Source organism: Thamnophis sirtalis, unplaced genomic scaffold (assembly GCF_051295495.1).
Source record: "Thamnophis sirtalis isolate CommonGarterSnake01/CBP01778 unplaced genomic scaffold, rThaSir2_p1.2 scaffold_9, whole genome shotgun sequence".
Lineage (NCBI taxonomy): Eukaryota > Metazoa > Chordata > Lepidosauria > Squamata > Natricidae > Thamnophis > Thamnophis sirtalis.
Window position 1 is genome coordinate 65,650,273 of NW_028261389.1, and position 15,992 is coordinate 65,666,264.

Sequence of the window (15,992 nt, forward strand, 5' to 3'; positions counted from 1 at the left end):
TCAGTTTGCGTAGCAACCCAGGATGAAGGAATAAAGAATTCAAGTTTCTAATTTTCTTTAAGCTTGTTGAGAAAAAAAGATTATTCATGCACCTCTCACTTTTTAAAAAGAAATGTTATCATAAAGCAAATCTTCCTTTTAAAGAAAATGATGTAGCACAGACATATAGAGTAAGTTTCCAAAATTTGCTCTATACAGTGGCCACCACATTAGATGCACCAAGTCTGGTTAATGGGTGCTGCAATTGCTGTGCAAAATGAAGCTTCTGCTTGCTATGTTAAAATGATAACCCTCTTTAAACTGAGCAGAAGATATGCTTAAGGAGAAATGTTTTTCATCTAATATGTACAAATTTAATTTGCCTAAACTGCTCATATATTTGCAAATTACATCATCTATTAGCATTTCATCCCTGACGAATGAAGTTGCTATTGCAGGGAAATGCGCTTAAATCAAAGAAGCCGTCTGCTAGCATGAACCCAATTTAGTAGCTGTATACTTAAGGCTTGTGCATGTGAATGTAAAAGACACCTTCTCAAACCCCTCCACCTTCCTCAGTGGACTGAAGGATTTGTGAGAAGACACTCCATGCTGCAGTTACCATTTGACCTTTCACTGGTCCAAAACTTGAACAAACAGACTGAAATTATGAAACCAATTATTTGGAACCCTGTCCCATAGACCTGAATGAGCTTTACTCAGAGTAATGTATAGACATTTTTGGAAAGGTAGCCTTTCTGTACAGGTAGCCTTACAGGGAACAGACAAAATCATCAGTTGTCTATTAACATTAACATTGACATTGTGTTTTGTTTTTAATGATGACTTTGATAGCATTAATGTTACCTAGCTCTGAAACAAGAATGGGCGACACTCTGCAAACACACTATTCATTTTACAAAATTGGTGGAAACAAAGATTAAGATGATGGTGCCCCTACCTGTTCCACATTCAGCTGGTCAATAGGTCTTTCTTCCCCATTCTAATAAGGGGGTGGCATCATCTATCATCTAGAATGGAGAGGCTAGTTTAGCAATGGGCCTTTCTCCCCCTTCTTCATTATTCTCTGCTTCTCAACATCAGCCATCTGAGATGACCATCACATTTTCATTTATTTTATTTCATTAAATAAATACCTTGCCCAGGTATTTATTTATAGAGGAAAATGTCAGGACCAAACATAATTTCTAAAGTTGGATTTTCCCCTTACCAGAGGGAGCTCCCTTGTGGAGTACTGTGAAGCTATTACTATGGCAACTCCACTGTGCTGTACAGTAGAAGCCATTTTAAGGCACAACAGGCTATATCTTAACAGAACACACACCCCAGGGGTGTTAAGAGGTGTCTTACTCCACAGTATTTTTCTCCAGAGAGTAAGTCATCTGTGTACCAAGTCTGATTGAAATTGTTCAAGGCATTCCAGAGTTATGCTGGATGCATGTGTGTGTGCACGCGCGCACACATACATACATACATACATACATACATACATACATACATACATACACACACACACATATATATATATATATATATATATATATATATATATATATATATATATATATATATATATATATATATATATATATATATATATATATATATATATATATATATATATATATATATATATATATATATATATATATATATATATATATATATATATATATATATATATATATATATATATATATATATATATATATATATATATATATATATATATATGATAAGGCCAGCCCAGACACATACCTCCTCTAATCACAATATGTATGCAGGTATGCATGCATCATGTATGCACACACATATACACAGAGATGCTTTCCTGTTCTGCTAAATAAAGGAAATATCAATATCTACTTGTTTTTAATATATTACTACTTCTCTATCTGAAGTGTCTCTAAGATTCCTTTCTAATCCCTTTCAAACGTATCAACCTGTGCAGGAGTCTCTGTGCATTTAATCAACCAATTCCAAAACAGTCATCATTCAATTGAGAATACTGTGATAACAAGAAAGATTCAGATTACACAAAGCAGGGTGATTTTATCTGCCTCGTGGGCTCCTTTGAGGGGAGAATGGAAGCAATCCAAATGCCAGATCAACTCCCAATTTTGATATTTCCTTTTGCAAGAGAGAAAAGGCACTTAGGTGAGACACCCAGGCGAAACGTAGACCGTGAATGAAACTAATTTACTTTGCATATTAATTCCTTCAAGCATGCATACATCTATCACTACAGTTTGGGTAAATAAGTAAAAGAAAAAGTGAAATTGGGACCATATTGGGAATAGACACTATATTAAGTCTGTGCATATGCATGGGTCTGCCTGTATCTCTTTCTCACTCTCTCACGTGTGTGTGTGTGTGTGTGTGTGTGTGTGTGTGTGTGTGTGTGTGTGTGTGTGTGTCATATGGCCTGGTTACTTGTGGGACTTTTTATCTCCCAAAGCATCTGCCTAGCCAATTCAATCATGCAGAGTTGGTGCACTCTGGGTTCCTTCAATTAAACAATGTCATCTATTGGGATTCCAGAAGTGCAACTTCTCTGTGGCAGCACCTGCACTCTGCAATGAAATCCCACAACCCCTCCTCCTCCCCCACCAAGGTCCATATGGCCTTGCTCTCCAATTTGCTTAGAAGAACTGAGGACCTGGTTCTTCATCCAGACTTTGGGTGAAGGGAATTGATATTCCTTACTTCATTTCCACCCAGTCTGTCATTCTTGCCAAGTTTTCTCTCCCTTTTAGTCAGTTTGTTCTAATGTCCTTATTTTAATAATAAGTTGGGCGCTGTTGGGATTAAGGCAATGTACAAGTTTAATAAACACAAACCCAGACACAAACATCCATCCATCACAGATTCCTATTTCAAGATTCCAGGTGATTTAATGTAAGCCTAATGAAATCACGTCAACTTTTATTGATTTAGAAATAATAAAACAAGAAGCCTAAAAATTAAAAAAAAATGGAATCTGGTTGGAAAATGAACTGCTTTTTACTTAACATTGCAGGAGAGTCAAATATTCCCCATTGTAAGTTAAATTGGCGGAAGAGTGAAGTGCTCTCCTAAAACTTTTCACCTAAGATTCTTGGATCTGAAAAGGATAAAGATGCTATTAAACTGATTGATTAAAGGCAAATTTCAAAGATTTATCAACCTCTCAATGAATCCCTCTGGAAACATACTTGTAGGTGTTTACAAATTACAAATCTCAATGATCACTCTGTAAAGCTACTTTAATGCTCTCCCCTTGGCATTGTTCAATGTCAACTAACGTAATATCTCAGCCTAACACAGCTTATGTCCCTGCAAATCAGATAAAATGAAGACTTATGGTGTGTTGCTTTGTGTTATGCTGCTTTGTATTACTGTACAAATTTTATTCCAGTTCTCAGCTATGGTAAATCCAGTCATTTGTTAAAAAGAAACAAAATTCCAAGCTACCCAAATGAATTTTTACATTTTTTAAAAATTTAATATCAGCTAACAAGGACTCCAAAAGTTATATTCAATAGTCATGTTCCGGGTTTAGTCAGCAAATCAAAAATTGTTTGATGACTAAACCTATGATCCTAACAATGCTTGGTTTGCATGTATGTAAGTATATACAGTAAAGGTAAAGGTTCCCCTCACACATGTCATTCCCAACTCTAGGGGGCAGTGCTCATCTCCTTTTCAAAGCTGAAGGGCCAGCTCTGTCGGGAGACGTCTCCGTGGTCTTGCGACCGGCATGGCTAAATGCCGAAGGAGCACAGAACGCTGTTACCTTCCCACCAAAGGTGGTTCCTATTTTTCTACTTGCATTTTTACATGCTTTTGAACTGCTAGGTTGACAGAAGCTGGGACAAGTAACGGGAACTCACTCCGTTACCCAGCGCTAGGGATTCAAACTGCTGAACTGCCGACCTTTCTGACAGACAAGCTCAGCATCTTAGCCACTGAACCACCATGTCCCTATATACAGTATATATGTGTATTTATTCATATATATATATATATATATATATATATATATATATATATATATATATATATATATATATATATATATATATATATATATATATATATATATATATATATATATATATATATATATATATATATATATATATATATATATATATATTTATATTTAAAGTCACAACCCCTGGCTGGCTGATAAGGAGTCAAGCCTTGTAGCTCAATGGTTAACACATCTGCCTGAGAGGCAATAGAGCACAGGTTCGATTCCCAACAAGGGTGTGGCTAGCTGATGAGAGCTAAATAGCTTGAAATAGATCTATACTAGTCTCCCTTTATTTATTTATCAGCATAAATATAATATTTATATATAAAAAATTTTGTGGGTTTTTTATTGTACAAAAATACATTGCATTCTGAACTTCTACATGGTTGTTTTAATTGGTTATATGAATTTCAGAATTTTTAAGCTTTATGTGTATTGAGGAATGATGATAGATGATGTAATGCTTTAAGCTTTTGAATGATATATTTTGTATTCTGGTCTGGCTTTAAACCACAATTAAAATATTCAATGCAAGTATATAAGTTTGAATGTGATATAAGTATTAATGTAAGTGATATACTTAATATGCTTACTAACCTACTCCACTAAATATTCTTCTTCTTAATAAAAATGAAAGCATTCTCTCAATCCAGGTGACTTCATAAACATGTGAATGTAGCTGTCTCTCTTAGCAATAGTGTAGAAAAGCTTTGCTATTGCCTTCAAGGGGATTACTTTTCAATCTAGCCCAAAATCTCTGCATTTTTTGATGATCCCTCATTGAACTAAGATCATTGCCCTCCCTTTCTTATCTTCATGTTTCCTTTGCTGGAAGAAAAATATAAATAAATCTTTAATGTTATTTGTGCAGGAAATATTTTATTGTAATTTTAGCAAGACCACACTTGGAATACGACATCTAATTTAGTAATTACAATACCAAAAATATTAAGGCTCTATAAAGAGTGCAGAGAAGAGCAACAAAGATGATTAGAGGGCTGGAGGCTAAAACATAGGGACACCTTCCTTCGCTATCAAAGTAGATTTCTGCAATGGCAAAAGCTAGGTGGAAACAAAAATACATTTTTCTGTAATGTGATTGTCAGTGTTCCGAGTAATGCCTCCAAAGAACTCCAAGGCAGGAATGTTTCTCAGAGAACACCAACCAACTTTAAAAGTTTCCCATGTTTACCAAGTAATTAAAAGAGCAAAGTTTCCCTCCCCAGGTGTCACAGGTCACATTGTCCAATCAAAGCAGATGGCGGCTCCCTTGATCACTTTTGCTCCTCCTCCTACTGCCACCTGTTGGGATGACCTTGGTTCCCACAGGAGAGCTCTTTACTTTGTCTATGAGATGGTCTAGTTATTTCTCCCTCATCCTCCCCCCATAGTGGCAACTGTGAAACAGCATAAGATGGCGTCAGCCTAGTTTAATTCAGAGTAAACAGTGATTGTGCACAGTGATTTGGATTACCATATTTTTTGGAGTATAAGATGCACCGGAGTATAAGATGCACCAAGATTTTCAAGAGGCAAATTAAAAAACATATGATGAACAGTTGCAGAGAACTGGGTGTGTCTAGTATAACAAAGAGAAGGGACGTGACATGATAACAAGGTTCCAATATTAGAAGGGCTGCCACAAAGAAGAGGTGGGTCAATATATTTTCCAAAGTACCAGAAATAGAAATAGGACAAGAAACAGAGGATGGAAACTAATTGAGGAGAGAAGCAACTTACAACTAAGGAAAACTTTCCACATATTGAGAAGAATTAACCAATGGAATGGCTTGACTCCAGAAGTCATGAGTGCACCATCACTGGAGGTTTTTAAGAAGAGATTGAATAGTCATTTGTCCAGATTGTAGTAAGTATATAGGACTATTTTCTTCAAATTATTTATGGGTTTCTTTTTCTGAAAAAGAATTTTTGCAAAAGTATTTTCCTCGCTTTTGCCCCCCCTCCCAGGTGCACTCTGCAAATTGAATGTTGAATGTTGAATGTTTATTTCATTTGTATGCTGCCCTTTTCCCCCGAAGAGGGACTCAGGGCGGCTCACAACTCAAACCAGGGAAGGGGGATACAGACAAATTAACAACAACACAAAACAATACATAATTTAAAAACACGCAACAATCATACCATTCGAGACAGGGGCAACGGTTCTTTAGCCCCAGGCCTGTCGGAACAACCAGATTTTAAGGGCTTTGCGGAAAGCCTGGAGGGTGGTGAGGGTGCGAATCTCCACGGGGAGTTCGTTCCAGAGGGTCAGAGCAGCCACAGAGAAGGCTCTCCTCCGGGTAGTCGCCAGTCGACACTGGCCAGTGGATGGAATTCGGAGGAGGCCTAGTCTGTGGGATCTAATCGGTCTGGTGGAGGTAATTGGCAGCAGGCGGTCTCTCAATTCCCTAAAGGCTATTCATGCCTTTTTTGGGGGGGGGGACGGGCCTATTTTCATGAAAAATTGGCTGTTTTGGGGAGGTTTGTAGAGGGCAAAAACATTTTTTTTTATTTTCCTCTTCAAAACTTTTCTGCATCTTATACTCCTGTGCGTCTTATACTCCAAAAAAACCGGTAGTCTTCTGTGTGCTGGAAATTATTTGATAGCCAGACTTTTATAGAATATAGTTGTCAAGCCAATGAAAGAAAGGATATTTCTTTGTCACTGAGTGAAGACAAGATGACAGTAGCCAAATACCATGTTCCTTATTAAGAGACAGAGATATAAAGAATACAAAAAATACACAGACTTCAAGAAATGCACATAAAAATTCTGAACATAAGGAAAGATGTGACTATTGGTTCATTAACAAATATGATGAGAGGAGCCTGAAGGCTTATAAACCAGGATGTCTCATGCAAGACCAAAAGACCATGATATAGCAAATGTACTTTAAAGAAAGTACTATAAATGAAATGAAGCCTGACTTTTACTAATAAAAGCTGAGAATATGGTACTGGAAATTACATAGTTGACGAATCTATCATAACCCAAATTACAATCTGTGAAAAAAATTACTGGAAAAATGCTAGACTATAATGCTCTAGTCTCCAATCTAGGACTTTGTTCTGACCGAGGTTTCCCAAGAGCATGAAGCAAACTCCTTGTTCTGACAAAAACCCCTTCTATTAATTTACTGTGAATTCTGCTCAGTCACACACAGCAGAGTCTTTCAAGGGAGGATTTACAGTCACAGACCTTATCTGGCTTGGAGAACTGTCAGGCCGATATCTGCAAACCCTGGCAAAGAGTCTCAGAGAGTCAGGAACCAATTAAGTGAACTAATTGTCTCTTGCAAACTCCACTCCCCTTTTGCTCCTCTTTTATTTCCTCTGGGAGGGTCCATTTGTCATCCACCTGTGGCCTTACTCCCAAGTCGACCCCTGTTCTTTAGCTGTTCCCATTGTCTGGCAACTCTGCGCATGGGCACACTGGAAACAGGCTCCAGCTGTTTGTCTGCCTCAGCTGAGTTGAGCTAACAGGCATTCAGCTCTGCCCCTCTCTCTGCCTCCGACACAGAGCCCTCATCAAAGCCTTCCCCAGACTTCCACCCATGTTCTTCCCCAACCTTCCCACTGTCCAAATATGCTGCCGGCAGGCCACAACAGACCTTCCCTTCTTCCTCCAGTCTCCCAATGGGAATTAATTGCTAGATCTTTCAACTACTTAGAAAATACTAAGAAAAGTACAAAGAGAGTTAGCAAGAGGGCAATCAATATATCTAATGATGAAATCAAGATTTTCTCCCCTATTTCTTCCTAGTTGTGACATAGAGACATTTCCCACAGTTTTGCATTTGTATTAAAGTACTGATCTAGTGAAAGTGGGGACATAGCTATTCAGACTTGTTTGGAATATAGCAGTAATGAGAAGATACACTACCAGATGTGTTAAACATATCTATTATTCATTTGAATTTATTCCAGAAAAGTATTTGGTTTAAGAGAGGGGAAAGAAAAAGAGAGAGAGACAGAAACTGTAACTACATCTCAGTCAGCAAGTCAAGTAAGAGAAGACCAGTATTTTAAGAAGGATATGACAATCACACTATAAAACAATAGTTGGAAACCATTATCCAATTAATGAAATTAACTCAAAATCCAATGAAAGCATTTAATATATAGTGGACACTAAATAATTAAAATTACAACTAAGCATATAGAATCACAAGTAAAGAAAATTGTGACACCAAAATAGATCTGCTTAACTTTTTATTAAAGGAATATTACTTGAGGCAAATTCTGGAAGGATGGTTTAATTATCATGGTACAGAAAGGCGGGGAATGTATTTGCTTCAGTGGTGAGATTCAAATAATTTAAGAACCAGTTCTCTGCCCTAATGATTTAGTCCAACAACCAGTTCACCAAACTGCTCAGAAACTTAACAATCGATTCTCCCAAAGTGGTGCAAACTGGCTAAATCTCACCACTGGTTTGCTCGGATGAAAAGTAAAAATTGGCTAGTCTACCAAATGAGAAACCATTATTCTTCATAATGAATGTTCTCAAATCTTGAAAAATACTAAAACATTTGCTAATAAGTTCAAGTACAGTACCAATTGCCTTGTGTCACTATTATTTCAAGCTGTACCTGTTACTGAAGTGTCCAGCTTTTCCTAGTTTGTATCCTCTAGTTCAGGGGTATCAAACTCAAGGCCCGACAGCTAAACCCAGCTCACAGGGTGCTAAGATCTGGCTTGTGGGGCCACCCTGGAAAAAGCAAAGGACTGGCCCGCAGTGCCTCTGCCAATGAAAATGGAGCTTGGGAGGACCGCACATGACCCTCCTGAGCTCCGTTTTCACTGGCAAAGGGTTGCAGGAGGCTGTCACAGCTGAAAACAGAGCTTGGGAGCCCATTTTCCACTGGCAGAGCACTCAGGTTGCCACAGGTGCCCCTGATGCAAGGGACATCGAGCTGGCCATGCCCACTGGCCACACCTACCCCAGCCCCCCCCCCCCAAGGTCAAACACAATTCTTATGCGGCCCTCAATGAAATTGAGTTTAACACCCCTGTTCTAATTATATATGATTTAAAGTTTTCAGAATTCCCTTTAACAGCCCCGTTACTTGTGGGGAATTCTGGAGATTCTTCCCTGGAAGGATGTTGGTTTTGGAAAGCTTGGTGTACTAGTGTGCAAGTTACAGATAATATTGACTATTTCTCTATAAAACTCAAGATAAAAATTGTATTTACAAATCCCCGGGTCCAAAATCTAATTGTTCTAAACCATTTGAGCAGACAGATGCCTGCAAGGATGAATATGAGGTAACCCAGGGATGTGCAGACTCCAAACATATTTGTTTTTCTTCTTGTTTTTCACTAGAGTACTAAGATTCACCAGCGGAAATTCAAATTTATGGTCTCGCTGGGCTTTGTTAATGCTAAAAGAATTATTAAAGAATGAATCTAGGGCATCAATTTAGTAAAAGATTTAAGCTTGTCCCCAGCTACCCTCTCATATCAGAAACTTTTCTGCAGAATAAGAAATGATTCCCAAGAGCCTGTGCAAAACTTTCAAAGCCTAGAAGTTTAAAGGTTGCAATCAAGCAAACCTGTCCCTCACATGACTTACCATATATAAGCAAAGCAGCCACACAGCTTCATTTTGCCTCACTTCTAAGGTTTCTTCTAGTAATCACAATTGTCAGAAAAGAGCCTGCACAAAAGATCATTGTGAGACATCCAGGTCCAGAAGGGTTAGAAGAGACTTCTGCACATATACAACATAAGGACAGAAGCATTTTCAAGCTACATTATACTGGATAATAGTCAAAAGGCTAAAATGCTACAATCTCAATTTGAATCTACAAAGCTTGAAGCCTTCACAGACATAAAACAGTTGCTTCCGTGGAATGAAGAATTTCAGTCACCGTATTTTTCAGAGTATAAGACACACCTTTTTCTCTCAAAAAAGAGGGTGAAAATATGGGTGCATCTTATACACTGAATACAGCTTTTTGTGCCTCCCAAAACCCTACCCCCTTCACCAAAAAGGCCTTGCAGAGCTTTTGCAGAGCTTTTTAGGAGGCTTGTAGAGTGCTCCTGGGAGCTGGGCAGAGCAGAAATGAGCAAAAAACAGGCCATTTTTGCTCATTTGGGGGGGGGGGGAGCAGCCCCCAGGAGCACTCTACAAGTCTCCTAAAGGCTATTTATGCCCCCCTTTTTTTACAAAAATGGGCTGTTTTTATGAAAAACGGGCTATTTTTAGGAGGTCTGTAGAGTGCAAAAACTTTTTTTTTTAATTTGCCTCTTCAAAATCTTGGTGCATCTTATACTCTGGTGCATCTTATACTCCAAAAAATATGGTAAGTGAATCCAAATCACTGTGCACAATCACTGTTTACTCTGAATTAAACTAGGCTGACGCCATCTTATGCTGTTTCACAGTTGCCACTATGGGAGGAGGACGAGGGAGAAAATAACTAGACCATCTCATAGACAAAGTAAAGAGCTCTCCTGTGGGAACCAAGGTCATCCCAACAGGTGGCAGTAGGAGGAGGAGCAGAAGTGATCGAGGGAGCACACCACCTGCTTTGATTGGACAATGTGACCTGTGACACCTGGGGAGGGAAACTTTGCTCTTTTAATTACTTGGTAAATATGGGAAACTTTTAAAGTTGGTTGGTGTTCTCTGAGGAACATTCCTGCCTTGGAGTTCTTTGGAGGCATTACTCGGACACACTGATAATCACATTACAGAGAAATATGTTTTTGTTTCCACCTAGCTTTTGCCACTGCAGAAATCTACTTTGATAGCGAAGGAAGGTGTCCCTATTAGCAATAGCACTTTGACTTATATACTGCTTCATTGTGCTTTTACAGCCCTCTCTAAGCGGTTTACAGTTAGCATATTACACCCAACAATCTGGCTCCTCATTTTACCCACCTTGGAAGGATAGATGGTTGAGTCAACCTTGAGCTGGTGAGATTTGAACTGCTGAACTTCAGCTAACAGACAACGGAAGTAGCCTGCAGTACAGCATTCTAACCACTGTGCCACCTTGGCTCTTATTGCTAAGGACTTGAGAAAGAGGCATTCTTAGTCATCTCAAAAATTATTCAGTGATTTATCATTGTTCATTGTCTGACTTTGGCCTCCTGCTCTAGGCTACAAACACATGCATGCACAGCTAAGTTATGGAAATCCCAGGACATTTAAATTGTGCATTTTGAAGAGTTTGAGCCTTTGTCAACATACACAGCTAGCTATAATTTACTAAACCTGTCCAGGCTAGACAAGGCAATGACCTCTATCCCTTCATCAGTTGTGGGAACAGCACAAGTGCTAAAATGAAAATAGCAATGAAGGATGCCAAACAATTTATCTCTTTCAAGAGCCAGAACTATCAATCATTTTATCTTCTTTTCTACGGAGATATCTTTTCTTCTCTGTATAAAAATTCCTCTCTGAAGCTCACCAATTTCATTACTCAAGTAGCTTCTTTCCATTAGAATCCGTCCCATCACACCTAGGATTGGAAGCAAAATCATAATTAGAGAAATGCTAACAGATTATAGGAACCCATTCGAAATTAATTATATTAATATTAAATTAACAATTGTCAAGACCCTTTAAAAAAAAGAAATCCAATTAGAAGGTTGTTTAATAAGAAAAATTATGGACTGTGCCGAAATGGATAAATTAACGAAAGAAATACAGGGAAAGGAAGAATCAGAATTCTACCAGATATGGGATAAATGGTATAGATGGATGGAGGAAAGAAACAAAAAGCAATGAAAGAATAGAACAACACTCAAAAATAATAGTTATGAGTAAAACAAGAGGGTCAAGATTGGTGAAATCAAATCAGAATGATAGCTGGCATACAGACTGTAGAATGAAAGAGAAAAAAGGAAATGATATGAAACTAAAATCGGTTTGTGGAAATACCATCCCCAAGAAAACATAAACTGGAATTTGAAATAGACACCTATAACAATAGAAAAAGAAAGGGAGGGAAGAAGGAAGGAAAGGAGAGGAGGAAGGAAGTAGAGAAGGGAGGGACGAAGGGAGGGAAAGGAGTGGAGGGTGGAAGAGAGAGAAAGAGAAGGAGAGATAGTAGGAAAGGAAGAAGAAGAGTGGAGGAGAGGTAAGGGAAGAAGAAAGAGGTAAGGAGAGGTGGGTGGAAGGGAGAGAAAGAGAAGGAGAGGAGGGAGGAAGAGAGAGAAAGAGAAGGAGAGAGGGTAGGAAGGAGAAGAAAGAGGGTAGGAGTAGGGGAGAGGTAAGGGAAGGAAGAAGGGGAAGGAGAGGAGGAAGGAAGGAAGTAGAGAAGGAAGGGAGGGAGAAAAGAAAAGAAAGAGAAAATAAGGTGGTGTCATAGCAGGTGCTAGGGATGGTAAACAAAGCAATCCAAACTATACCTTATAACCCTTTAAATGGAATAACAATAGTATAAGAATGGCAAAGAAAAAGAATAACTATGTGAATGTATACCTATAACTGTATGTAAGAGAATAAATGACAGTAAAAATATAAAGCACAATATAGGTAAATAATATTTGGTCATAAATAGCCAAGTATAAATGAATAAAGAATTGTACATAAAAATGGATAACGAATAAGGAAATTATGAACGCAAGATAGAAATGTATAGAAGGGAAAACACTAATTACAAAGAAACCGATACGGAACTGCTGTATGATATACGATGGAACTTATTGTTCCTATGTTGTTTTAAGTCATGTGTCTGTTTCTGTTGATGTGTTTATGTGTTTAAAATAAAAAATTATATAAAAAGAGAAGGTTGTTTGAATCTCTCATGCCACATAATGGTGTGAGCTTCCATTACATGTCCCAGCTTCTGCCAACTTAGCAGTTCAAAAGCATGCAAAAATGCAAGTAGAAAAATAGGAACCACCTTTGGTGAGACGGTAACAGTGTTTGTGCACCTTCGGAATTTAGTCATGCCAGCCACTTGACCATGAAGACATCTTTGGACAGCGTTGGCTCTTCGGATTTGAAACAGAGATGAGCATCACCCCCTAGAGTCAGGAACAACTAGCACATATGTGTGAGGGGGAACCATTAATATTAAATTAATAATTGTCAAGACACTATTTTAAAAAATGAAATGATATTTTCCATCATTTTCTAACTGTTTCAATGACTCCTTTCAGTGTGATGTCATTTTTTTAATGCAGAATTATTATCTTAGTTTCTTTCTGTTGTACTTTAATGTATGTAAAAAATAACAACAAAAAACATTGCAGTATTGAAAAGGCTATGACTGGTGTTCACACGATGTGTCTTTTTGCTTTCTTGCATAGGCATGTTACAACAGAAGAGTAAACCATCTGGATAAATTAATTAGATCCTCAAGCCCAATTTTTCATCCAATCACCTTGTACAGTGTATAAGTCCAGGTTGCTCCATTCTGTCTATTGTTTCTTTGAATGAACTTGTGGAAAAGATAAGAGAGTCCTAAGTATAGAACGAGCAGAATAGAATATGCTCCTATATCTGAAATGAAAAACCTCGGGTTCTTTTTTGGCTTTGATCTAGGAAGCTTTGTTGAATTCAGTGAAATCTGATCCGTCATTAATTGCTTTCAATAAAATGCAAATCACCAGTTGGAACTGTTTCAAGACTACTCAGCATTCAATATATCTGGAAGATTTAAAAAAAAACTACAGCTAGTCTAAGAAATCTAATAATGAGGGATAGTAAGGGATAGAAATATATATGTACATGTTTTCTCTTTTGTTTTTAACTAATAGAAAATTGCATTATTTTGTTGTTATGTCAGTCATGCTTTAGATTTAGATTAAGTGGAAGCCCTATTTTTCTTTTCAACATATTTATCCCCAAACATCTCTATTCCATCTCCACTTATCGAGGACAAAGCTAGGACTAGTATCATTGTTCTCATCCCATAATATTCTTAGGAAGCAATCAAAAAAGGCAGCTTACTGCTCATGACAGCATGATTGAAGCTCTACTTATTTTATACATAAGTGTAAATGGTGAAAGGGTTTTGTTTCGGGGAGCCTGTGGTCACCACTTTGCCTTTCTTAACCCCCTCCATGGGTAATCTTGTTAGAGATGCTAGGTTGCACTTTTATTTTTGTTTACATTTTTCTAATATCCCACTAGAAAACATACATTTTCATCTCTGACAGGTCATGTTCATAAAACACTGACTGAATAAGAAGAAACTTTTTATAAAAAGAAATAAAGTATATCTCTTTTTTGCTTAGTAAGATCATAAAACGTAAGTATTCTACCCAATGACAGGAAATATTAACAGTGTTATGCAGTCAGTCTATTCTTCCATAAAATATACTACACAAAGATTATGAGAAATATTTTTGATGCAACCATAGATTTTATTGTGAGTGGATATGTAGGTAATATCATATACACATCAATAGATTAAATTTAATTCCATCCAGCATGCATTGGTTAAAACCCCAAATAAATTATAGTTGGAAGCAATTAATCACGTGGTTATAACTGATGGTTTAGAAAGAGTAAGTATCCATAATAATGACCAGTAGACCGGAAATCTAGTGTACGTATTACAATCCAGAGAAAGATGTGGTTTTATTCCATGTAGTAAAATCATGCTAAATTCTTCTAATCACCTTGTTAAATCAGGAAAGATTTTATTAAACAGTCTAGAATCATAGGTTAAAAGGGCCATAAAAAGCATCTTGTCCAAACTCTTGCTCACTACAAGTGCCAAAGAGTTCAACTACTTTAAAAAATGATTATGTCTTCATTAAAAACAAAGAATGTCCTTAGGACATCTCCTTCTCCTTATCTTAGCATCTTTAATCCCCAAAGACATGTTCATTATAGATGATATTAAAATTAAAGAAGGCTGAAATTTGAGCAGGATCTTTCTTTGAACCCAACTAACTAAAAAAGAAGAGACTTTGACTCTGGATCTGCTCCATGTCCAAAGTTGAAACCCACACCCCATGCACCAAACAAATATAAGTGTATAAGAAACAAAGCCAAGACAATAACATGTGTTGTATATTCTGTTCATACATGTTAATCAATAGATTTACTTACACATTTCTGACCTTTGTGAGTCAACTGATATGAACAAACATAGAATAAATAATGGGCTCACTTTTCATTTGTTTCTTCAATAATTCTAGGTGTCAAATCCAGTTGTCTGATATGTATCCATCTTCTTTTATAAAAATGCTTTAATGAGACAGTTTAGTATAGTGCTGGAAGAGAAATAAAAGATCTTGATTTCTAGTCCTCTCTTTAGCATCAAACCAATGTGGTGACTTTCAGCCAGTCCCTTTCTCTGAGCCAAATTCACCTCACAGGACTCCTATTGTGGGTAAAATAGGATACAAGAGCCTTCTGTAGATTATGGTGAGGAGTAGTAAATAAATTGATTAATGGAAATAAATAAATCAGTAACAAATTCTAGGAGGTGACTAAGTAACCATTTTAGTCACAACTTCCATTATAGTGTAGGAATTGAGCAGCATATACACACAGAGAGAGAAACTACCAAAAGTCTATTACAACCACATGATATCACCAAAGCACATAATCAACTAAAGTTCTTAAAATATCCTAAGTAAACCAAAAGACCCAGTAAAAGAAAGAACAGGGGTCATCGATAATATACAGAATAAGGACTGTAATAGACAATAAATATGTAAGACAAACATACAGAAGACTAGTAGACAGTGGTGAGTTTCAAAAGATTTGCCAGAGAGGGAGGGAGGGAGGGAGGGAGGGAGGGAGACAGAGAATCCCTCCTTCCTTCAGCCCAACACTCTCACTGGCATCTCAGACAGATGAGAGGGATTGCAGAAGGTCTCCTCGAGTCTAGGGCAGCGAGTCATTCAATGGGAAAGTTGCCTCTTGGAAGGAATGACCCTGATTGGCTCCCACTTCATCTCTCCTGCTTCGTCTCTCCTGCCTCTTTGCTTTGGGCAGCAGATCGAAAGCGGAAGCCAATCCAGGTCATTCCTTCCAAGAGGCAACTTTCCCATC